We start from the raw sequence: 24,827 nt of genomic DNA, 5'->3' as shown, positions 1-24,827 counted from the left end.
ACATGTTTACTGTTTCAAGACTTTGTGGGTTACATAATATCAGCGTTGACAGATTGAGGGAAAATTCCCACGTACGAGGGAACAACGGACATCCTTGTAGAATCGTGGGAAAAGGGGAAAGAATGTCTGAAAAATATGTGAAACGTTGCCGTGTTCTACTTGCGTTAAATTGTATAAAGTGTATTTCTATTTTGAGACAAATACTAGTAATTGTGGTTGGTCTCCAGTGAGGCCTGGTGCAGGTCTTTTTGTAGTAGGCGGCTTATAGGCGACCTACATGTCTGTGAGGATGCTGCCCTAACTAAGATGATTTCTAATGATGAAGACGGCCCACACGCCCAGCCCCCAAGCCAAGGGATTAACTAATGAAAGTTAAAATCCACGATCCTGCCGGGAATCGAACGCGGGACCCTTTGCATCTAAAGCCAGCAAGCTAACCATTTAACCATAAATGCATGCCGGTAGGGTAGTTTGAGTAACTGAGTGGTTTTGCTATGCAATACGGCTCGTGTGCCTGTAAGCTTGCATTGAAGTGATGGTGGGTTCAAACCCCAACGTACCGAGTTAGATAGCTGCAGTCGCTTAAGTGCGGCCAGTATCCAGTATTCGGGAGATAGTAGGTTCGAACCCCACTATCGGCAGCCCTGAAAATGGTTTTCCGTGGTTTCCCATTTTCACACCAGGCAAATGCTGGGGCTGTACCTTAATTAAGGCCACGGCCGCTTCCTTCCCACTCCTAGCCCTTTCCTGTCCCATCGTTGCCATAAGACCTATCTGTGTCGGTGCGACGTAAAGCAACTAGCAAAAAAAAAAAAAAAATTAAAAAAAAATACCAACGTCAACAGTCGTAAATATTCGTTCTTTGTGATTTTCTACTTTCACTGGAGAAAAATGCCGGAGGTCTGTCATAATTAACGCCACAGTGCTTCTTTTCAGTCTTAGCCCTTTCCTAACGCCGAAAATAGGAAGAAATGAAGGAAAGAAAGTATTTGACCACGTACATGGATCGATGTTCCAAATTGTTTGATGAATCCATGACTAGTCAATTACACATATTTTATTTAGTCCGGTCCCATAGCTAAATGGTTAGCGTGCTGGCCTTGAGTCACAGGGGTCCCGGGTTCGGTCGAGAATTTCAACCATAATGGGTTAATTTCTCTAGCACGGAGACGGGGTGTATGTGTCGTCTTCGTCATCATTTTCACCCTCATCACGATGCGCGGGTCGCCGACGGGCGTCAAATGAAAAGACTTGCATCTGGCGAGCTAAACTTTTCCTCGGACACTCCCACCACTAAAAGCCATATGCCTTTTTTTTTTTTTTTTTTTTTTTTGCTAGTTGCTTTACGTCGCACCGACTCAGATAGGTCTTATGGCGACGATGGGACAGGAAAATGGCTAGGAGTGGGAAGGAAGCGGCCGTGGCCTTAATTAAGGTACAGCCCCAGCATTTGCTTGGTGTGAAAATGGGAAACCACGGAAAACCATTTTCAGGGCTGGCGATAGTGGGGTTTGAACCTACTATCTCCCGAATACTGGACACTGGCCGCAATTAAGCGACTGCAGCTATCGAGCTCGGTATATATTTTTTTCATTTAAATGAACCATGCAAATATTGAACTAGACATGCAGTTTTTAGCTTAGTCTTGGAGGCATGTTTCCATTTAAACAATACTGGCACATTTTAGCCAGACCTTCGCATCTTTGTTCTCAGGACTGCGGCAAATAAATAATACTATGTTACTAAGAGAAACGGAATTACAAGCAAATTAAACCCTCCTAGACCATTATGAGTGTAGTATATTTTAAACAGTATCTGTCCACTTCCTTATTATTATTATTATTATTATTATTATTATTATTATTATTATTATTATTATTATTATTATTATTATTATTATTATTATTATTTAAGCAGTTGACAGTGCAGGTTCATTTTTCCCTCGGACTCAGCGAGGGATCCCACCTCTACCGTCTAAAAGGCAGTGTGTTGGAGCTTGTGACATTTGGTCCTGGATAAAACTGGGAAGGATGACCAGTACCTCACCCAGGCGACCTCACCTGCTATGCTGAACAGGGGCTTGTTGGGGACGGAGAGATTGGAATGGATAAGGAAAGAAGGCCTTAACATAGGTAGCATCCCGGCATTTGTCTGGAGGAGAAGTGGGAAACCACGGAAAACCACTTCGAGGGTGGATGAGGTGGGAATCGAACCCCCTCTACTGATTTGACTTCCCGAGCTAAGTGAACTCCATTTCAGACCTCGTATCTCGAACCTGGGGCTCCGGGGGTGGCAGCTAATCACACTAATCATTACACCACAAAGGTATTATAACGGTTAATACTATTAGCTGCTGTCCTCGGAGGCTCGGATTCGATTGCCGTTACTGCCAGAAGTGTAAGATGTGTTTAACAAGAAACATGCATTTCACCTTCACTCGGGGTATACCAGAAATGAGCTACACCACTTCGGAATCAGGACTTGAATATACATAATATGGCCGTAATTTTCTCCACAAATGATTGAATGTAATTTCTGTAATATAGCTGCGTAACTTCGTATGTTGACTGTGATATGAATCCATTAAACGGTAGTGTCAACCGTACCTATTAGCTCTGTAATTAGCACTGAGCTTTTTTCATTAGAGATGCGTTAGAATGACAAATTACAACATTAGAATTGGGCGTTACACCGAGCTATCGTTCCCAATTGCAAACAACTTCGATGATTCCATAGCTTTGAACTACAAATAGTGATGTATTGACCTGTGATTTGTGTTGTTTCTGGCCTTGTTCTAATTTCCTTGGGTCGGCACTTGTACAGATTTATCCCAGTTTTACGGCTGGATGCCTCTCCTGACCCCAACCTTAAGTAGAGGGATGTATTCACTATGGCGTGTTTCTGTGGTTGTATGTGGGTGCAATGTGTCGTGTATATACGAAAATGCGCATAAACGCGAACGGAAACATCCAGGCTAGAGGAATTACTCGTAATTAGACAAATTTAAAATCTCCAAACCGGCCAGGAATTGAACGCAGGACTCTCTAAAACAGAGGTTTCCAATTTATAAGGGCTCGAGGGTCACAATGGAAATCTTAAGCGTGATCGAGGGCCACACTTGAATAATAGGACAATTTTCTTAAAACACTGCAATTAGTACACCAATATTAAATAATATTCTTAGTTCAATTGAAATAAAGGTTTGATCATTTTAATTGCTTTAATTGCTTAAAACACTACTTGCAATTACATAAAAGAGTGAAATTTGAATTTTAAATTGTATAGGTCATTAATCCATTCAGTCAAGTGAATAGTCAAAAAGAGGAAATAATATTAAAAAAAGAGTTCTGACTTGGGTCTAAAAGGGGTATAAAAATCAATAATTTTTTGAACGATCTATGAAATACTTTTTCTATTTTTTTCACATTATTTCTTACAATGCGCTTTCGGATCGCAAAATTTTGCTTTGGGGGCCACATGCGGCCAACAGGCCGTCATTGGAAACCCCTGTTCTATAAGAAGACCGGTACGCTGATCATTATGCAAGGATCCGGATTAGCGACAGGTAACTATCAGTTGGAAGTAACTTTTGTGTAATACTGCTTTAGTTTATTTATTTCAGCAGTAGAAATAGGTATTTAACGTGTTCCTAGGTAAATATTTTAAAATTTCATCTGTATATGATATTTAGTTCTTACACATTTTATTGCTTTTTCCTTGCAAGTTGCTTTACATCGCCCCGACATAGATAGGTCTTATGGCGACGATGGGATAGAAAGGGGCTAGGAGTGTGAAGGAAGCGTCCGTGGCCTTAATTAAGGTACAGCCTGGTGCAAAAATGGGAAACCACGGAAAACTATCTTCAGGGCTGTCGACAGTGGGATTCAAACCCACTATTTCCCGTTTACTGGATACTGGCTGCCCTTAAGCGACTGCAGCTATCGACCTCGGTCTTTTTATTGCTAACACCCCGTCAGGTTAAAGGAATTACTTAGAATTTATTAAAGATGAAAAAGACATTCATAGTCGTGGACAGATGTGGTCGATGTTAGTATCCCTCCTCCGGAAGTCAAGTTTCTATGTGGCTGAAAACCTGAGTCTCTCGGAGACTCAACCGTCCCTCATTGCGAAGAGAGAGGCCCGCAGAGACCACACCAGATATCGTGAGCCTTAGTTAACATCTGTTTATTTAAAAAAAAAAAAAACTTTTCTTGGAATTACATCCTTATAACAACATAGAGTTCGATCTTCGATTTGAGACGTTGAGAGGACATTACAATTTATTTCAGTACAACAATGGAATTCGAGGAAATTTGCCAGATATTTCTGCTTACTCATTGCAGAGGAGAAGAAAAGACACTGGAGGCCAGTATGGGTTGACCCTGTAGCTCGAGATCGTATGCAGGACCCTTTAAACAAATATTTCCGTAATTACTGAGACACCCGCAAGAATTATATAACTAATTACCTCTTGACAGCATGTTAGCACTTCAATATACCAAATAAACATTTCTTTCGTCATTGTACCGAGGATCAAGTGACTAATGTGAATAACAAAATGCCACTAACTTCCTTATGCGAGAGACCGTGACGAGTCACGAAGAGGCACGAGCCAATAACCGGCTCATGTTGCCTCCAGGCCACGTGTCCCAAGATTTAAAACAAAGCTTAGTTTGAAGGGGTGGAGGAGGTTCTCGTTTGAATACCCAGACCTGACCTCTCCGACACCTACCGCCGCGTCACACAGTAACTCGGCTCCCGGAGACTAGCGTGCTTCAGTCATACAAGTGTCCATCATTTCGAAGTCAGTAAAGCGCAATGTAGCACTCAACATCTGTTCGCCTGCACAATATTAGAAGTATTGTCCATGGAAGAACCAGGAGTTAAGAGGAATTCTTTGCGATGCCGGTGTAAAGTAGGTAAAGAAATTACCCGGAAATCAGCCGCTGGAATTTTACAGACTGCTTAATAATAATAATGCAGTTAGGCTTCTGAACCTTACTACATCATAAGTTAACATTTGAAAAATACGCGCACACCGATAAGCACATAGATATCCGTAAAATAATATGGACATTCTCAGATGGAAAAGAGAAACCAAATTGACTAAATCCTTATCTGAAAATCAATGTGGTATGTAAGGTATAGGCTTAATCAGTCGATTGGAGCCCTGCAAACGAAGCAGACGTGTGTGCGGAGTGCTGAGTGTTGTGGCGTAAGCATAATGGGAATAAGCATAGAACTCTACCGAGCGGTCATCGGCCGATGGAACAATCGAATAAAATATCAGGTATGTGGTTTAAAATGTGATATAAAATACTCTGAAATCGTGCTGGCAGCGTTAGTGATTGCTGCATTATTAGTATAGGCTTAATGTTTCACAAAGTGTTCACAAAGCAAACTTTTAAACCTGGAACATGAGCAACGAATGAAGAATAAGTGACTGCACTGATCACAAACGTTCACTCCACCTAAGTCCAAAGCCTTCAAGGTGGTAAATTATTCGGGACGGTATATTAGTATAGTGTAGTGAATCAATGTGCTGTCTACCAAGCACCGGGCTGAGTAGCCCAGACGGTAGAATGCTGGCCTTCTGACTCCAAGTTCGATCCCGGCTCAGTACGGTGATATTTGAAGTTGCTCAAATTCGGCAGCCTCGAGTCGGTAGTTTTACCGGCATGTAAAAGAAATCGTGCAGACCAAAATTGCGGCACCTCGGCGTCTTCAAAACCCTAACAGTAGGTAGTGGGACATACAAACAATAACATTATTATCTTTAACAAGTGAATTAGCTGCGCGGTTCGGCCGTGCAGCTGTTAGCTCACATTCGGGAGAAGGTGGATTCGAACCCCAATGTAAAATTTTCCGTGGTCTTTCATTTTCACATAAGGCAAATGCTGAGGCTGTACCTTCTTCACGATCAAGTTTGATTCCACCCTGTCCTATACTATCAACGCCATAAGACCTGCATGAGACGGTGCGACGTGATACGAGTATTGAAAATCAAATTAGCTCTCCTCAAGAGCGACAATGACGACGGTGTTGGTTTAATGCAACTTATTTGACTAGTGAAGATTTTCGTAATCAGATTGAAACTATGAAACTGATTGATAATTGGATATTACCACAATATGAATCAAAAATTAATGTCGTGTTATTTTTAGAATTCTACGCAAAGAGTCCATCTAGAATGATAATCTTCATGAATGAAAACGCATAGGCGCAAAAGACAAGCTGACCAAAATTACGTTCCAATTAAATGGAGGTAATCAACCTGTTTAAGTTGAAATTTTGCCTATGCCGGTGTAACATTTCAAACAAACAATAGTAAAAATGGAGGAAATCATAGGCAATGAATACAACATAAAAATAAATAAGACAAAGACGAAAGTTATGGTCTGCGATAAAAAAGCAGACTCAAATATGAACATATTGGTGGACAACAAAACACTGGAAAATGTTAAAGAATTTAAATATCACGGAAGCAAATTACCAAAGATGGAAGAAGCAAGAAGGAAATCGAAAGTAGGATTATAAAAGCCAAATTAGCATTTCACAAAAAGAAATGTTTATTCACTACAAATTCCGTTAATCATAAAACAAGAAAAAGATTGGAGCATTTCCCTTTATGGTTGCGAAACGTGAACAACTGGAAGAAAATAAAAAAGGAGGTTAAATTCTTTTAAACAATGGTGTAATAGAAAAATGTTAAAGATTAGCTGGACAGAAAAAGTAACGAATGCTGAACTGTTTAAGAATATGGAGGAAAATTATACCTTATGGAAAACTATCAAGAAGAGGAGGGCTAGACTGATAGAACATATTTTGAGACACAATAGCCTGTTGAAAACGGTATTGGAGGGAATGGTTGAAGGCAAAAGATGTCGAGGAAGACCACGACTATAATATGCACACCAAATCATGTCTGATGTGGGATGAAGAAGCTATGAAGAGATGAAGAGGAAAGGTATGAATAGAGCCGACTGGAGAACTGCCGCATACCAATCCATGGATTGAATACTTAAGAAGAAGGATAAGTATGAAGTAGTTACAGACCGTAATAATAATTCAATTAGGCTTCTGAATTTTACTGCATTATAAAACTTGAAGGATACGAGCACACAGACATATTCATAATATGGACGTCCCAGGATGGAAAACAGGAACCAAATTGACCATATCGTTATTGATATGAGGCACTGTAGAATTACACGTAAAGTCAGGAATTATAGAGCTACAGAATGAGGATTTGATCATCTCCTTATGACTGCAAGAGGAATAAAACCAAAGCCCGTGGCGCAACAGCTCTGAAGGGCCATGGCCTACCAAGCGACATCTGCTCAACATGCCTGTATATTATGAGGTGTCGTGTAGTCAGCACGGCGAATCATCTCAGCTGTTATTCTTCGCTTTCTAGAACGGGGTTGTTATCTCGCCATCAGATAGAAAGGGCTTACTTCCCGAGTAAAGGGAATACAAGATAATAATTGAAATTTAGTATGTTCTATTATTCTAATTAAGTCATGGGCTTCTAAAGAGATCATTTTGAAGCTCTCTTAAATTGCGATAAGAACAACATTTCCACCGGTGTTGACTTCTCGTGCACAGATGTGGATCCATATAATGACGACAAGTTTAAATATATTATTGAATATCTGAAAAATGACGGGGTACCAGGCGAGGATGGAATTCTCAACGGAATCTTAATGCGTAGGGAAGCCACTTCACTCCATAAAGTTGGAGAGTTGATTCGTGGAATCAGGCCCTTGGAAGAAATATCTAATGCTGGAAAGAATATGCTGTTGTACCTATCCTGAAACCAAGTGACAAATTTGACTGCAGCTACTATACAGGTATAGCTTTTATCAACTCTACGAGCAAGGTCTTTTCAAAATTATTACAGATCAGACTACAACCTTGTGCCCAGGAAATCATTGGGGATCAGCAAGCTAGTTTTATGCTTGGCTGTACTAAGTCTGATCAACCTTTGATGATGAAACAAATCATTTCATGTTGCTGGATGTTCAAACAAGGAGAGACGGAGAAAGAATTTACTGAAAAGTATGTTTTCTCCAACTAGAGGTTGCTAATACAAAGCATACTAAATACGCAAGTATATTAATATTGAAACATTTTGGAATTTTATAAGACCTATGACAGAATTCTAAGAGCAAGATATGGAAATCCATAAAACAGTTTAACATCCTGAATAAAGTTATACCTTTATGCGAACGATGGTAAGAAAATTCTAAGTGTAAGATCAAAATAGGAAATAATTTCAATGGTAGTTTTAATGTAAATATTGGTATTATAAATGGAGATAATCTCTCTCCAAAACTATTAAATATTGTGGATTAAAGTACATTAAAGATTATTTAAAGCTTCGATTGTGATGACACGTTCGGCCAATAAGGCAACATCATCGCATTTGCTTATGCCATTAATTCTTAATGGCGTGTGGCCTCCGAAGAGTCCTCGTGTAGATCTTTCGAGTTGAGCTTATGACATAGCATTACTAAATGACAATAAAATGTAACTCTCATGTCTAGCAGGGAAACTGATTAATGGAACAACCTGTGTGTGTGCAATAGCACACACCTTTATGTAATTATTTCTGCATTACATATTTGATCTATAATTTATTGGGCCTCGGGAGATGTAGGTAACGCGCCTAACGCTCCACTAGTTAAATGAGCGTTCATCAATGAATCTCGGAACTTGACGAATAATCACTGCCCACTATATTGTATTGAAACTTACTTTTCGATAGAATACAATACAGAAGGCGCTGAATGTGAAGCAATAGAGCGCGCGGTTAAACTAACCTTAGAACCTTTTGTTTCCAGTATTAATTCCATTGGCTTCACTATAATAAAACAAAATAAAATGCTATAGAGAGCAGAAAGATAGAATATACTACCAATAAACAAAGGACAGAAGCTTGGCAAAAATTGTATGTCTCTTCCAACGCACAAGTTCCTTGGCTAAGAGCTGCGAGCAGTTAAAAAGTGCCTTGGACTGTCTTGGTCTGGTGATTATTTGTAGAAGGTTCAACATACTCTTCACCGGACGAAGTATAGTCCACCGGGCGAGTTGGTCGTGCGGTTAGGAGCGCGCAGCTGTTAGCTTGCATCCGGGAGATACTGGGTTCGAACCACACTGTCATCAGCCCTCAAGAGGGTTTTCCGTGGTTTCCCATTTTCACACCAGGCAACATGGTACTGTACCTTAATTAAGGCCACGGCCAATTCCTTCTCATTCCTAGGCCTTTCCTGTCCCGCCGTCGCCGCAAGACCTATCTGTGTCGATGCGATGTAAAGCCAAAAAAAAGTAGTATAGTCCGTAAGGTAGAATACGTAACAACTACGATGCACGGATAGATAATAATAACATCGTTGTATAATAATGTTATTGTTTTTCGTCTCATTAACTACTTTGACGGTTTTATGGAACGCCGAGGTGCCGGAAATTTGTCCCACAGGTGTTCTTTTACGTGCCAGAAAACCTATCGTCACGAGTCTCACGTAACTGAGCCTCTTAAAATAGCACTGGACTGAGTCAGGATCGAACCTGCCAAGTTGGAGTCAGAAGGCCAACGCTTCAACCGTCTGAGCCACTCAGCCCGGTAAAATCCTTATATACGGTAATTCACACCTACAATTCAAATCACAATCGCCACTGATCTGCATTTAGGGCAGTCGCCCAGGTAACAGATTCCCTATCTGTTGTTTTCCTATCCTTTTCTTAAATGATTGCAAAGAAATTGGAAATTTATTGAATATCTCCCTTGGTAAGTTATTCCAGTCCCTAACTCCCCTTCCTATAAACGAATATTTGCCCCAATTTGTCCTCTTGAATTCCAACTGTATCTTCATATTGTGGCTACTCCAACCACTACTCTTATACCTTCATCTCCTTCACACAATATACATAACATTTGTTTGAGCGCCAGTTGTTTTTTTAAATAAAAACAACAAAATTTGGTAGAGCATAGCTCTTATATTAATTATCTCAAGGCGTGAGGTGATAAACTCACATATCTGGCAATATACAGGGATATGGATCAGGACAATATTAAATTACTGTTGCATTTCCACAATTGAGGATTGTACATGGAACTGGAATCACTTATTATAATTAAAATAAAACTGAGTTTATGACTATAATTTACGTCACAATGAACAATCATTGACGTCTTTTAATTTAACAAAAATATATATATATTGTGAGATTTGCGGTAATATTAAAAAGAAAATTTAATCTAAACAAAAAAGCTATTGGCATGAACTTGAAGTGAGATGTGATATCGTCGCTGATTACATTCTTCTTCATGTTATGAATGCATAACATGTCTGATGCTTTAATTACCTGATGTCTCCATACACCGCTGTTGAACTTGAAATTCTTGGGAAAACCTATGACCTGAAGTCGGGAGCCGTCTGCTGTTATCTTCTTATATAACAAGGAGTTGGTCTACATACCATGTACGCCTGTAGGGAGCTCCAATGTAATTACGTCCACTCAATATATTATAAGAAATTGGAAAATATTATTGAAACATCTTGTGAAGTCCATCCTCACAAGAAGATGATGTTTCTTTATCAGCATAGTACCCGTCTCTGCTCGAATACCACCACCACTTGTAGACCTCGATTATTACAAGACAAAATACACAACTCTTAGCTCTGACCATCACTCTAAGACCACTTCTTCCACTGATACATATGATCTGATACCTCTCACCACCGTTGCATCGACTTTATAACCTCGCGATGACGACTCATCTCCCTACTCTCTGTTCATCCCTTCCACCTCAACATACAGTAGCTGGAGAATACTGACACTTGGTCGCAATCAGTCATGTGTCGTATAAGCGTACCCAAGCGGATTACAGTTGACTATGCTGCATGAGTCATCGGAAAACCTACTTGCACATAACATTCTCAGTTAAACATAGCCTCGATTGCAAAATACTCTGCCAACACATCTGGCTAGAGTTACAAGCCACAGAATGACTATATCAAACCAACAAATCTCACTTACTAATATACAGCATAATTACAAACATATTCACTTAACCTATGATTAAATACAATAATATGCGTGATACCTAATTATTACAGTCTAAATGATGAGAAAGAGAATATAAAATCTAATGAATCGAGTTAATAATGATAATAATAATAATGATAATAATAATAATAATAATAATAATAATAATAATAATAATAATAATAATAATAATAATAATAATAAATACAGAATGGAATCTGTAACCCTGTTGTACGGTTACAATATTGTGATCTTTCCTACTTTTGAAGACACCATCCAAACTTATTCGTCTACTGATGTCTTCCCACGCCATCTCTCCACTGACAGATCGGAGCATACCACTTAGCCGAGCAGCTCGTTTCCTTTCTCCCAAGTCTTCCCAGCCCAAACTTTGCAACATTTTTGTAACGCTACTCTTTTGTCGGAAATCGCCCAGAACAAATCGAGCTGCTTTTCTTTGGATTTTTCCAGTTCCTGAATCAAGTAATCCTGGCAAGGGTCCCATACACTGGAACCATACTCTAGTTGGGGTCTCACCAGAGACAAATATGCTCTCTCCTTTACATTCTTACCACAACCCCTAAATACTCTCATAACCATGTGCAGAGATCTGTACCCTTTATTTACAATCATATTTATGTGATTAGCCCAATGAAGATCTTTCCTTATATTAATACGTATTTACATTGATCTCCTAAGGGAACTTTCACCTCATCAACTTAGTAATTAAAACTGAGAGGACTTATCCTATTTGTGAAACTCACAGCCTGACTTTTATCCCCGTTTATCATCATATCATTGTCTACTGTCCACCTAACAACATTATCGAGGTCATTTTGCAGTTGCTCACAATCTTGTAACTTATGTATTACTCTGTACAAAATAACATCATCTGGGAAAAGCCGTATCTCTGATTCCACTCCTTTACACATATCATTGATATATATAAGAAAACATAAAGGTCCAATAATACTGCCTTGATGAATTTCCCTCTTAATTTTTACAGGGACAGATAAAGCTTCACCTACTCTAATTTTCTGAGTTACATTTTCTAGAAACAGAGCCAACCATTCAGTCACTCTTTTGTCAAGTCCAATTGCACTCATTTTTGCCAGTGGTCTCCCATGATCTACACTATCAAATGCCTTAGACAGGTCAATCACGATACAGTCCAATTGACCTTCTGAATCCAGGATATCTGCTATATCTTGCTGGAATCCTACAAGTTGGGCTTCAGTGGAATAGCCTTTCCTAAACCCAAACTGCCTTCTATCAAACCAGTTATTAATTTCGCAAGCATGTCTTATATAAATAAATAAATAAATAAATAAATAAATAAATAAATAAATAAATAAATAAATAAATAAATAAATAAATAAATAAATAAATAAATAAATAATCAGAAAGAATGCTATCCCAAAGCTTACATACAATGCATGTCAAACTGTCTGGCCTGTAATTTTCAGCTTTATGTCTATCAGCCTTTCCTTTATATACAGGGGCTTCTATAGCAATTCTCCATTCATTTGGCAAAGTTCGTTCATGCAAACAATAATCAAACAAGTACTTCAGATATGGTACTATATCCCAGCCCATTGTCTTTAGTATACCCCCGGAACCTTATCATTTCCAGCTGCTTTTCTAGTTTTCAACTTTTGTAGCTCACTGTAAATTTCATTGCTGATATGGGTAAATTTTAATACTTCTTTAGTATTAGTCACCTCCTCTATTTGGACATTATCCTTGTAACCAACAATCTTTACATACTGCTGACTGAATACTTCTGCCTTTTGAAGATCCTCGCATACACACTCCCCTTGTTCATTAATGATTCCTGGAATGTCCTTCTTGGAAGCTGTTTCTGACTAAAGTATTTATACATACTCTTCCATTTTTCACTAAAATTAGTGTGGCCACCAATTATGCTTGCCATCATGTTATCCTTAGCTTCTTTGCTAGATTCAATTTCCTAGTGAGTTCCTTCAATTTCTCCTTACTTCCACAGCCATTTCTGTTTCTTTCGAACCTGCACCTCCTTCTTAGTCTTAAGTTGTACATACCGGAATCTGATGTAGACTAATTTCCTTTACACACTCTGAATTAGAAAACTGATATCTATTGAAGCAATAAATATTTATAGGAGGGCACACAACTCTAACTTACTGGAATATTTAATGAACCATTAGCTGTCTCGACCCTCTTTGAAACTCATAACATTGAGATTTACCGATGATATTACTATTTTATTTTACAGAAGATGTGGAGAAACTGTTGAATGGTATGGACACAGTCTTGGAGGAGGAGTTTAGGAAGAAAATAAGTAAATTCAAAACTTATGTAATGGCCTGCAGTCGAAGGAAGTCAGATTATGCAGAGAATATTAGACGGTTAGCATTTAACGGAATAGTGCATTCGTCATTGCAACCCGCCCTTAGGCTTAATGAAGTGAAAACAACATTCATGCGTATCATTAGGTCCAGTGGAACACCAACGAGTCCTCTTAGAGTAAAACACATGCCATTTGAGTGGGTTAAAAAATCAGAGTATAACTAGGAGAAATAAAATTCGAAATTAGAATAACGATTAAGAACAGACGTTACCTCACCGTTAAAATGACTGTTAACTTCAAAAATACTGTCCAGAAAATCAAAATTCTGAATATACAGAACATTTATCCTATCAGTGATACTGTATGACTTTGGAAACGGGTTCTTAACGAAGAAAAGCAACCGAACACTCATTATGTTTAAAAATAAACTTCTCAAGATGATCTTTTGATCTCTCTGGGCACTATACAGCAATAAGGATGTACGAACGACTTATAGTGACTCTAATATGACTGCCACATTCCGGGGAAGATGCTACAGCTGGTTTGGACATATTCTAAGAAACAGCGGCCGAGTAAACAAAGCCTTTATTGGGCGGACAGGTGAGAAGAGACCTCCGGGTGGTTCGGAACTTCTCTGGAGGTATCAAGCCATACAGGATCTTCAGATTTTTAAGGAGAAAAGGGGAAAGTTTGAGGCAATAAAATGGCGTGTTGCCTCTGGAAAGGCTTGGTGCAGGTCTTTCGATTTGACGCCCGTAAGCGTCCTGCACGTTGCGATGAGGATGAAATGATAATGCAGACGGTACATACACCCAGTCCCTGTGCCAGGGCAATTAATCAATTATGGTTAAAATTCCCGACCATGTCGGGAAACGAACCCGGTACCCGTGTGACAAAAGGCCAACACGCTAACCATTTAGCCATGGAGCCGGACAAGTTTGAGGCAGGAGAATATGACAAACACTTGTACGTGAGGCTGAACAACTTTTAAGCTTTGCAGTGCTCAAAGGCACATGGTACACATCACGGTACCTCAAGTGTGTTTATATATTTGAGAATTTTGTCCTATCGGTGAGTTTATCACTGTCATTTGTAAGGCCCGTGTTGTACAGGCAGCATATGTAGGACTGAGTTAAACATGGAAAGGGATATCTATTTCTTCTACTGACCGCTTTCGAATTATGACATTGCTGCAAGAAGAATGGCGACAAGTGGATGTCACTATTCGTGTTGGAGTGGAAAATGTTGAAAAAAGTTCAGGGATACACTAGAAGTTGCTGTTTGATAATGGACGGAATGGGGCATCCACGCAAAATAACTCGCAGTGGGGATCAAAGTTTAATTTCATTACGGCGTAGAACCACTGCTAATGCCACCTCATTACGCCAGGATTTTTGGTGAGCCATCGGAGTGAATATTTCAAACAAGGTGGTGCGAAATCGGCTGCACGAAGGAGGAATGACGTCAATGAGGCCTGTGCCGCATGTTCCTCTTACACCACACTATACAGTACCTCGAGTGAAATGAGTAACAGGGCATCAGGGACTGTGGAAACGAGGATTTTTTCAGTATGGTGGTTTATTGTAATCGTATTCTGCTATAACTACATGAGTAATGCGTATGGCTATACCAGACAGTAATTTTTTACCTTTGATTTTCCTTTTGTTAGTGGTTTAACTTCGCACTAAGAGAAATTTTCTTGACGGCTATGGAAAGGGAAAGGGCTAGGACTGGGAAAGGAGCGAGAGCGTCTTAATCGGCGTACAGCCCTGACATGTGCCTGGAGTGAAAATGGGAAATCGTGCAAAAACATATTCTGGGCTGGCGATAGTAGTGTTTGAACCAAATCCCTGCAAACTAGTGTGACAGCAAATGAGTTTCCGTGCGGTACAGCGAACGTTTCCGAAAATCCACTATGCAACCTTCATGCCGATTGCGCATTCGTGTGGCTGTGTGAAGAAGTACGGCAATCACTCCGATCAAGCGATTTCACAGTATGTCAAGAAAGTCTAGATGGAATAAGAATCATCATAATGGCAGTGTCAAAAAGACAAATAAAACATGAGATATGAATTGTTGAGGAGAGCCAACACTGAGATAAAACGATGGACATTTTCATCAGAAAAACGCATTGTAGATTAGAGTCTCAATTAATCTTATAAGACTCCAAGAAAAGAATAGTATCAAATGCTGGGGCTGTACCTTAATTAAAGCCACGGCCGATTCCTTCCCATTCCTAGGCCTTTCCTGTCCCATCGTCGCCACAAGATCTGTGTCGGTGCGACGTAAAGCAACTAGCAAAAAAAAAAAAAAGAATAGTATTGCAAGAAAATAACACATTAGCGAGAATACGATAGTAATTTATCGCGAAACAAGCCAAGAAATGCATATAAAATGCGCTATCTGCATATTACGTGCTAGGCAAGATTCAATAACGAACCTGCCATAAAACGCCGACAGGATTGAGAAGAATGAATACTTGAGAAGCTACGATAACGAAATAACACTGCGAATTCTATTCAATAAACCAGCAGAATTCAGATATTAGAAGTTAATGCAGTCATTTGTAAGTTTTAACAAAGAAATTAGAGATTTAAGCAAGAATCTTGAAAAGAAACATAATCTTGTTTAATTAGAAGGCTTTGAACATTTAACCATGTATCAGCTGATTACAGATATGTTTTTGATTTGCATGAACGAGCAAGACGAGATGGCATATCTTTAAAAAATGGGAGATAGATCGCCTGAGATGACCCGACCAGAGGCATGACCAGCCGAGAGCGAGGAAGACAACTGCTTAGCCAGCTGCCAGCCACAGGAGTCATTTCCAACAGCGGAGAATGAAACAAACCTAGGCCAGTCCAGAAGCAGAGGAAGGAAGATAAGTTCCTTGTACAAATTTACGTAGTTTGATGGAGAACAATTTTATTAGGATGTATGTAGTAGAAATATAGTCGTAGGACAGTTTTGTATCTTCAGAATTAACCTTTTAATATGTTAGATTCTCGTGAGTGACTTCATGATAGTTCGATTTGCGAGGAAGTACATAGTCATCTATGGATACATGCAGATCCCAATTTCAAGGAAGAGAATAATGCCTTAAGTAATGTTATTCCGTAGCTAAAAACGAAGTTCATGTCAGAAGAAAATGGTACAAAATCATTTAGAATGCAAGTGATAGTTTTGAGATGAACGTAGGGAACATATTCAGAGTATGCAGGTTATGAGGTACTGGCATGTCAACAAGTAAGATGAATGTTAAGACGAGTTATGAAGATATTGATCCAGTGCTAAAGATTACTTGTGCGTCGGGGGAATGTGTTATTAGGAAGAGGAAATGATAATAAAAAGAAATATGAGTTGAAATGGTAGCTTTATAAAAATACGAAGTTGATACATGAAAGAAGAAATGAAAGATGATTTAAATAAGAGTATATTCTACGTCGAGTTTGAAAGAAGAAATGGAATATTGAATGTAAGGAATATAAATATCGACGCAAGTTAGGATCACATGTGTTATTAATCGAGTAGCATAATATGTAATCAAGAGGTCACATACTACTTTAATTGGAACATACCCTAACCTCGTATAAGATAGGATAATACGTCATGATCATCAAATAATATCCCTAATATGACTAAATATTGTTTTTACTTGGACATGAAAGTAGAACTTCATATATGTAGGTGGCTGCATTCATTTAAGTCGACCTTAGCATAATTTGAGTAATAAGAGAGGATCATTGCTGTTGAATGTGAGATCGCGTATGGGTTAATAATGTTTTATGTCTTCGTAACTTTTTTCCTAACTGAAAGTTATATGCGAGATCTTATAGTCTTATTTGAAACTAGTTAAGGTTGTATATACACTGACTGACAGAGCAAATGCAACACCAAGAAGGAGTGGTCAGAACTTTATGCCAATTGCAGGGTAGACTGACGTCACTGAGGTATGCTCATGATGTGAAATGCGCCGCTGTGCTGCGCACGTAGCGAACGATAAATGGGACACGGCGTTGGCGAATGGCCCACTTCGTACCGTGATTTCTCAGCCGACAGTCATTGTAGAACGTGTTGTCGTGTGCCACAGGACACGTGTATAGCTAAGAATGCCAGGCCGCCGTCAACGGAGGCATTTCCAGCAGACAGACGACTTTACGAGGGGTATGGTGATCGGGCTGAGAAGGGCAGGTTGGTCGCTTCGTCAAATCGCAGCCGATACCCATAGGGATGTGTCCACGGTGCAGCGCCTGTGGCGAAGATGGTTGGCGCAGGGACATGTGGCACGTGCGAGGGGTCCAGGCGCAGCCCGAGTGACGTCAGCACGCGAGGATCGGCGCATCCGCCGCCAAGCGGTGGCAGCCCCGCACGCCACGTCAACCGCCATTCTTCAGCATGTGCAAGACACCCTGGCTGTTCCAATATCGACCAGAACAATTTCCCGTCGATTGGTTGAAGGAGGCCTGCACTCCCGGCGTCCGCTCAGAAGACTACCATTGACTCCACAGCATAGACGTGCACGCCTGGCATGGTGCCGGGCTAGAGCGACTTGGATGAGGGAATGGCGGAACGTCGTGTTCTCCGATGAGTCACGCTTCTGTTCTGTCAGTGATAGTCACCGCAGACGAGTGTGGCGTCGGCGTGGAGAAAGGTCAAATCCGGCAGTAACTGTGGAGCGCCCTACCGCTAGACAACGCGGCATCATGGTTTGGGGCGCTATTGCGTATGATTCCACGTCACCTCTAGTGCGTATTCAAGGCACGTTAAATGCCCACCGCTACGTGCAGCATGTGCTGCGGCCGGTGGCACTCCCGTACCTTCAGGGGCTACCCAATGCTCTGTTTCAGCAGGATAATGCCCACCCACACACTGCTCGCATCTCCCAACAGGCTCTACGAGGTGTACAGATGCTTCCGTGGCCAGCGTACTCTCCGGATCTCTCACCAATCGAACACGTGTGGGATCTCATTGGACGCCGTTTGCAAACTCTGCCCCAGCCTCGTACGGACGACCAACTGTGGCAAATGGTTGACAGAGAATGGAGAACCATCCCTCAGGACACCATCCGCACTCTTATTGATTCTGTACCTCGACGTGTTTCTGCGTGCATCGCCGCTCGCGGTGGTCCTACATCCTACTGAGTCGATGCCGTGCGCATTGTGTAACCTACATATCGGTTTGAAATAAACATCAATTATTCGTCCGTGCCGTCTCTGTTTTTTCCCCAACTTTCATCCCTTTAGAACCACTCCTCCTTGGTGTTGCATTTGCTCTGTCAGTCAGTGTAACATGTTTGATTTCATGATTACATTAACATAGATTGGAATGTGAATTTGAAGCATATTCTTGAATTGTAAGGTACTTGTTTTGTTATTGACGGCTAATTTATGGCTGTGGCAAACAAGAAACTTGTCGGAGTTACGAAGGCTTAACAGAACCATAAAAGAATTCATGAGGTAATGTATTAATCAGGCTGTTGTAAGAACAAGTTAGAGTATTACAAATGACAACGAATGTTAATTGAAAGGAATGTGGTTTCAATGCAACCAGATTTCCCATAAGGAGATAATATTTTTTTTAGAATGTCATTAGAGGAAGGTTGTAAATAAGATTTTAGCCAATTTCAATACTGATGAAGTGAAGCATACAGATCAAATGTGATCATTAAAAAAATGAATTTATCAATCCAGAGATACAGAAGTCAATCAGTTTCGGATTTTAATTATATTGTTACCTTTTTCTCTTCCAAGATTCATATAAACTTACATTTTACTTAATAAATAATGGTAGTTAAAAATTACTCGAGGTCTTATTTTTAGATGTTTGCTATAGTTTAAGGTATCTTCGACTTAAGGTAATAAGTTGTTGGATGATCCTGTCGACTCATTAATGCGTCAGATGGAGAGGTCCATCGAATCCTCAGGTACTTAGATAATAAGACTCGGCGAAACAACTTTTCTTTAACCCCACGTAAAACAACGTATACATTCAAATACCCTGAGAACTGGCTGGGATTCCTTTTACGTACACCAAGCTGGACGTGGGAAGGGCGTAGTACATTTACAGAGCATGAGATGGCTGATACCACGCACAGGCTGGTGGGACTGAAGTAATGAGTCAGACTCCGTCCACAATAAATGTGAGGAGGCAACTTCAGCGATGGGAGTGGGGAGTACTTGAAGACCCGCCGTACTCACCAGACCTGTCTCTGAGCGATTTTGACCTCATCCACGAAGTTAAAGAACCATTGCGTGGAAGACGGTTTGAAACACGGGAGAACATTGCCAAAGCCGCGAAACACAAGATTCCAAAATTCACACATTGTAAGGTGACTGGTATCCGACATCACCTGCATCGTTGTCAACGCGCTGTGAACAATCTACGGGACTACTTTGAGGGTTCAACCTAAAGGTTACTGTATTCTCTGAGAATAAACTTTGTGTAGTACAACGATTTCATGATTTACAGTTTCATCGCTTTATATCGTACACCGGGTAGACCTACCGGACTTTATGCATACAGTCCAGAACTCTTTACGTTCCCCACTACGATCTGTATATTTCAAATTGCCTGGTAGATCTTGCATCCGTGCCAATAAAGTAATTGCCATGACTTATGCCCCAACCCTCGTATACTGTAATAATAGGCACCCTCTTCATCATCATCTTCTTCTTCTTCTTCTTCTTGTACCATATCCTCATTGAATGTCGGCTGTCATCAGGGCGATCCGGTTCTTGTTCTCATCAACTGAGGCCATACTGTTCTCATTGATTCTGTAGCCAAGATATTCTCCTTTTTCCGCTACTTCTCCTTCCTTCAATTTTACCTTATATGCTGAAGGAGTCTACATTTATTTTTCGAACGATATGCTCAATGTACTCAAGTTTCTTCTTTTTGAAGTTGTGCATGTCTTCTAGCTCTTTTTTTCAGGCGTTGGAGTACTTCAGTTTTATGTATTCTGTCAACCCATGATATTACGATCATGTGTCGGCAGCACCACATTTCAAAGGATCGAAGATTTTCGGTAGTGTTCTCTGTTAGGGTCCAAGTCTCGGCACCATAAAGTAAGACAGAAAATGCATAACATCGAAGTAATCTTAGATGGAGATTGATATTGAAGTCTCCGTTAAAGATAAGTTTGCTCAATCTCTTGACCTAATTTCAACAGCATTGTTCAAGATGTGATCACGTACGCTGCCGAGATACTTAAAACGTTGGAATTTCTCCAGTGATGGGTCACCTACTGTCAAGTTAACAGGATCAATGACAGGTTTGCTTATACACATTACGTTGCTCTTTTTCGTGTTTAAATGCAGACTTGCTGCAGCACTGTGTTCGACCACAGAGTTTAGTAACATCTGCAGATCTCTTGCATTTGTTGCAAGCAGAACAGTATTATCTGCATATCCCAGATCATTTATTGTGATCCCATTAACAATGATGCCCTCCGGTTTTCCTTTCAGTACTTCAGAAAATACCCTTTCAGAGTAAATATTGAAGAGGAGTTGTATGCCAACTGTACTAATGATTTTTAATACTTATGTATCAAAACAAATTAGATTACAATAAACTAATATTTTCCACTGTCTGGTGATCCGGAACTAGCGAAAGAGAGAACTCTTATTCCGTTCTTTCTATTCTACTGGCTGTGGCTGCCCGGGGGCTGCTCCATGTGCCCCTGCGAGCAAAGCCTGCACATTCCTGCTCAAGGTCATGGTAGTCCACAATTTAGCAATCGCTAATACATGATTACGATAGAAAAATAAATAAATAAATAAATAAATAAATAAATAAATAAATAAATAAATAAATAAATAAATAAATAAATAAATAAATAAATAAATAAATAATCTGCATTTAGGGCTGTCGCCCTGGTAACAGATTCCCTCTCACTTGTTTACCTAGCTAAATAAATAAATAAATAAATAAATAAATAAATAATCTGCATTTAGGGCTGTCGCCCTGGTAACAGATTCCCTCTCAATTGTTTACCTAGCTTTATCTTAAGCATTTGCAAAAAACTTGGAAATTTATCGAACATTTCCATTCATAATTTATTCCAATCCCTTACTCCCTGTCCTTTAAACGAATATTTGTTCCAGTTTATTCTCTTGAATTCCAATTTTATCTTCATATTATGATCTTTTCTACTTTTAAAAGCTCCACTCAAGCTTATTCTTCTACTTATGTCATTCCACACCAACTCACCACTGACAGCTCAAAACATACCACATCTTGTCTCATTACTCCCAAGTCTTCCCTGCTCAAGTTTGCAACATTTTCGTAACACTACATCATTGTCGGAAATCACCCAGAACAAATCGTACTGATTTCCTTTTAATTTTTTCCAGTTCTGGTATCAAGTAGTCCTGGTGAGGTTTCCGTACACTGGAGCCATACTAAGTGCGGTCTTATCAGAGACTAGCTGTAGTACCCGGCGTTGCCCGGATAGTTTCTGAATATTTACCTTTAAGATTTGCATTACCAGTTAGTTATGTGTGATGTGAATTTTTATAGAATTCCTTCTTGACTTGCAGATTAATATGTTATGATCTATTATGTAGTTTTAAAATTATTTAGATGTGTTTGATTTCAAGTTTTAGATTATTTAATTTTCGAGTAAAACTTCGTCCTTATGGAAGCTCGAATCGACTGGGAAGTATTTGATCCTGTCAAAAATTAATAAGTGATAACTATATGTATTTAGCCGCCGCACTATAGATACGATGTACAGGATTTCAACTGTCAATGAGACTGTCCCCCTCCCGCCCTCCACCACTAAGAGATATAAAATCTGGATTGTCACCACACATCTCAATGACCCAGAAAACTGTAGATTCGGCACTTTTTTCGATTATTTTTATATCTCACTCCCCCTCACCCACACCCCAAAGGGGACTGAACATGAATTTTAAAAAATTCGGAGTGTCACTAACTATTTCAGCTACCACGAAAACTATGGATTCGATAATATTCTAGATTATTTTTATACCACCCCCCTCGCCCCCTGCCCATAAGGGTGCTAGGGGTGTCTTACCCTCACGCGGTTTGTCTCCTGATACTAATTGATAAGTGTACCACGTTTGGTGAAATTGCTCCAGTGGTTTAGGAGGAGATGTGTCATTTACATACCCACATCCACACACCCACGCACACACATACATCAATTTTTATATATAGTAAGAAGAAGAAGATAATATTTTTATATGTAGTTTTTCGATTAATTTTATATCTCACCCCTTCGCTCCCCACTTGGACTTGCAAAAAATCCGGAGTAATACTATTCATCTCAGAGACCCTGAAATCTATGCATTCGAAACTGTTTTTAATTATTTCTATATCTCACCCACCCCCTTTGCTCCCCACCTAAGAGGGGGCTGGACTTTAAAAAATTCTAGAGTATTACTTTTCAACTCAGCGACCCCGAAAACTATGAATTCGACACTATTCTCGATTATTATTGTAACTAACCCCCCCTTGACCCACTGCCTTAAGGGCACTAGGGATGGCTTACCCCCCCACCCACAGTGATCGTCTCCCAATAGTAAGTAATACGTGTACCAAGTTTGGTTGAAATTGCTCCAGTGGTTTAGGAGGAGATGTGTCATTTACACACACACTTCCATTTCTATATATAGTAAGATTTGTATACTCGTACTTCACCCCCTTTCAATCCCCGCCCAAAGGAGTCCTATGAGTGCCTTACACAACAGTATATTTTTTCCAGATATTAAGTCTTATTTGTACCAATTTTGGTTGGCAGCTATGCCCAAACGTACATACATAATCTCACTGCTCTAGAATCCTGGAGCTGACGTTGCCATGGTTACGGCAGTTCATTTCTTGATCCGATTCCTAGAGCTGGGGTAGTGTGGTGCCAATATCTCCGTAACGGTTGGTTTTAGGGCCTTAAAACATGGTTTTCGGGCCCGTAGGGCTTACCGAGTTTTGTTCTTTGCGTCAAGAGGATTAAATTGAGCTTTGTCTCGTCCTTATACGACAAATTCGATATTTTGCCTATAATAGTATAAACCGTTGTGGTTTTCCTATAAAACCCCTGTCTTTTCAAAGATTTTAAAATGATATACATATCGAAACCTTCCCCGGAGTGAGTATACTCTAAATATGAAGTTTGGTTGAGATCTATCCAGCCGTTTCGACGTGATGGTGGAACAAACAAACAGACAAACAGACACGAACAACTTTATTTATTTACATTCTTTCTCGATCAACTTGGCACTATAATTTCGTGTTCTCATAATTCTTACCTGTAGAATAATGTTTATAGCATTCATTCATTTGGAAAAAGTTGACTAGATACACTGGGAACTATTGTTTAAATGTATGAAGGGAGTAGGAATTGACTGTAAAGATAGGAGGCTCATCCGGAAAATTTCCAAGAACCTGTGTACAAATGTTGTGGTGAATGGATATACAAGAATGGCATGAATTAATAAAGGAATGAGGCAGGGTTGTCCATCTCATCATCCCGTTTAAATTTGTTTATTGAACAGGCAATATGTTTTAAAGGAAAGGACTGAAGGAATGATGATAAATGGGAAAAAATCCACAGCATTAGATTTGCTGATGGCATTTCCATAGTAGAAGACTCTGAGAAGGAATTAAATGGAATGTTGACTGTTCTGTAGGATACATTGAAACATTACAAACTTAAAATCAATAGTAAGAGAACAAAATTTTAGTTGTGAGCAAAGATGGCAGGGAAGTTAATACAAACATAATAAGAGAAAATTCCAAAATAGAACAAGTGGAACATTTCTGTTACTTAGAAAGCTTTATAACTAAAGACAATACATGTACCAAAGAAATCAAAAGAATAATAGTTCTTGGTAAACAAAGCAAAGCAAAGCAGAGACATCTGCGTACAAGCCATGAAGGCCCTTGGAGTGGTGGAAGGTAAAGGCTTCCACTATCTGTTACCTCGGCATCTGGTGGGGTAGAGTGGTTAGCTCTACGCCCGACCACCTTTGCCCCCCAGGAATTAACCTGGTACTCATTTTTGGTGTAGGCTGAGTCAACCTTAGGGCCATGTGCACCTCCGGAAGTGGAAATCCTGTTTCATAAATTTTACGATTTCCTGACGGGGATTTGAACTCACGTCCATCCGGGCGAACCGAACACTCCTTTGCCGCCTCGGCCAGGCAGCCCCTTCTTGATAAACAGGCCCTTCAAAATAAAATAGGTATTTTAACAAATACAGATATAAATTTAGAAACAAGAAAGGCTTTCGCAAAATCCTTTGTCTAGAGTGTACTACTTCACGGTTGTGGGGGTTGGACTATTGGAAGAAAGGAAAGAGATTCATTGGAAGCAACTGAAATGTAGATTTGGAGGAAAATGCCGAGGACATACTGGGCTGAAAAAAAAGACGAACGAGATATTCTACAGGAAATCAATGAGACTGATAAAGGAAATGGAAAGAAGA

The 24,827-nt window shown here is 39.8% G+C and overlaps 1 pseudogene; it reads right to left on the bottom strand.

Moving 5' to 3' along the window:
- Positions 1-24,827, bottom strand: part of LOC137501836 (prolactin-releasing peptide receptor-like) — a 698,893-nt pseudogene that overhangs the window by 53,368 nt on the left and 620,698 nt on the right.

Source organism: Anabrus simplex, chromosome 1 (genome assembly GCF_040414725.1).
Source record: "Anabrus simplex isolate iqAnaSimp1 chromosome 1, ASM4041472v1, whole genome shotgun sequence".
NCBI lineage: Eukaryota > Metazoa > Arthropoda > Insecta > Orthoptera > Tettigoniidae > Anabrus > Anabrus simplex.
Note: the sequence above shows the minus strand (reverse complement) of the source record. Positions and strands in the feature narration are given on the sequence as shown.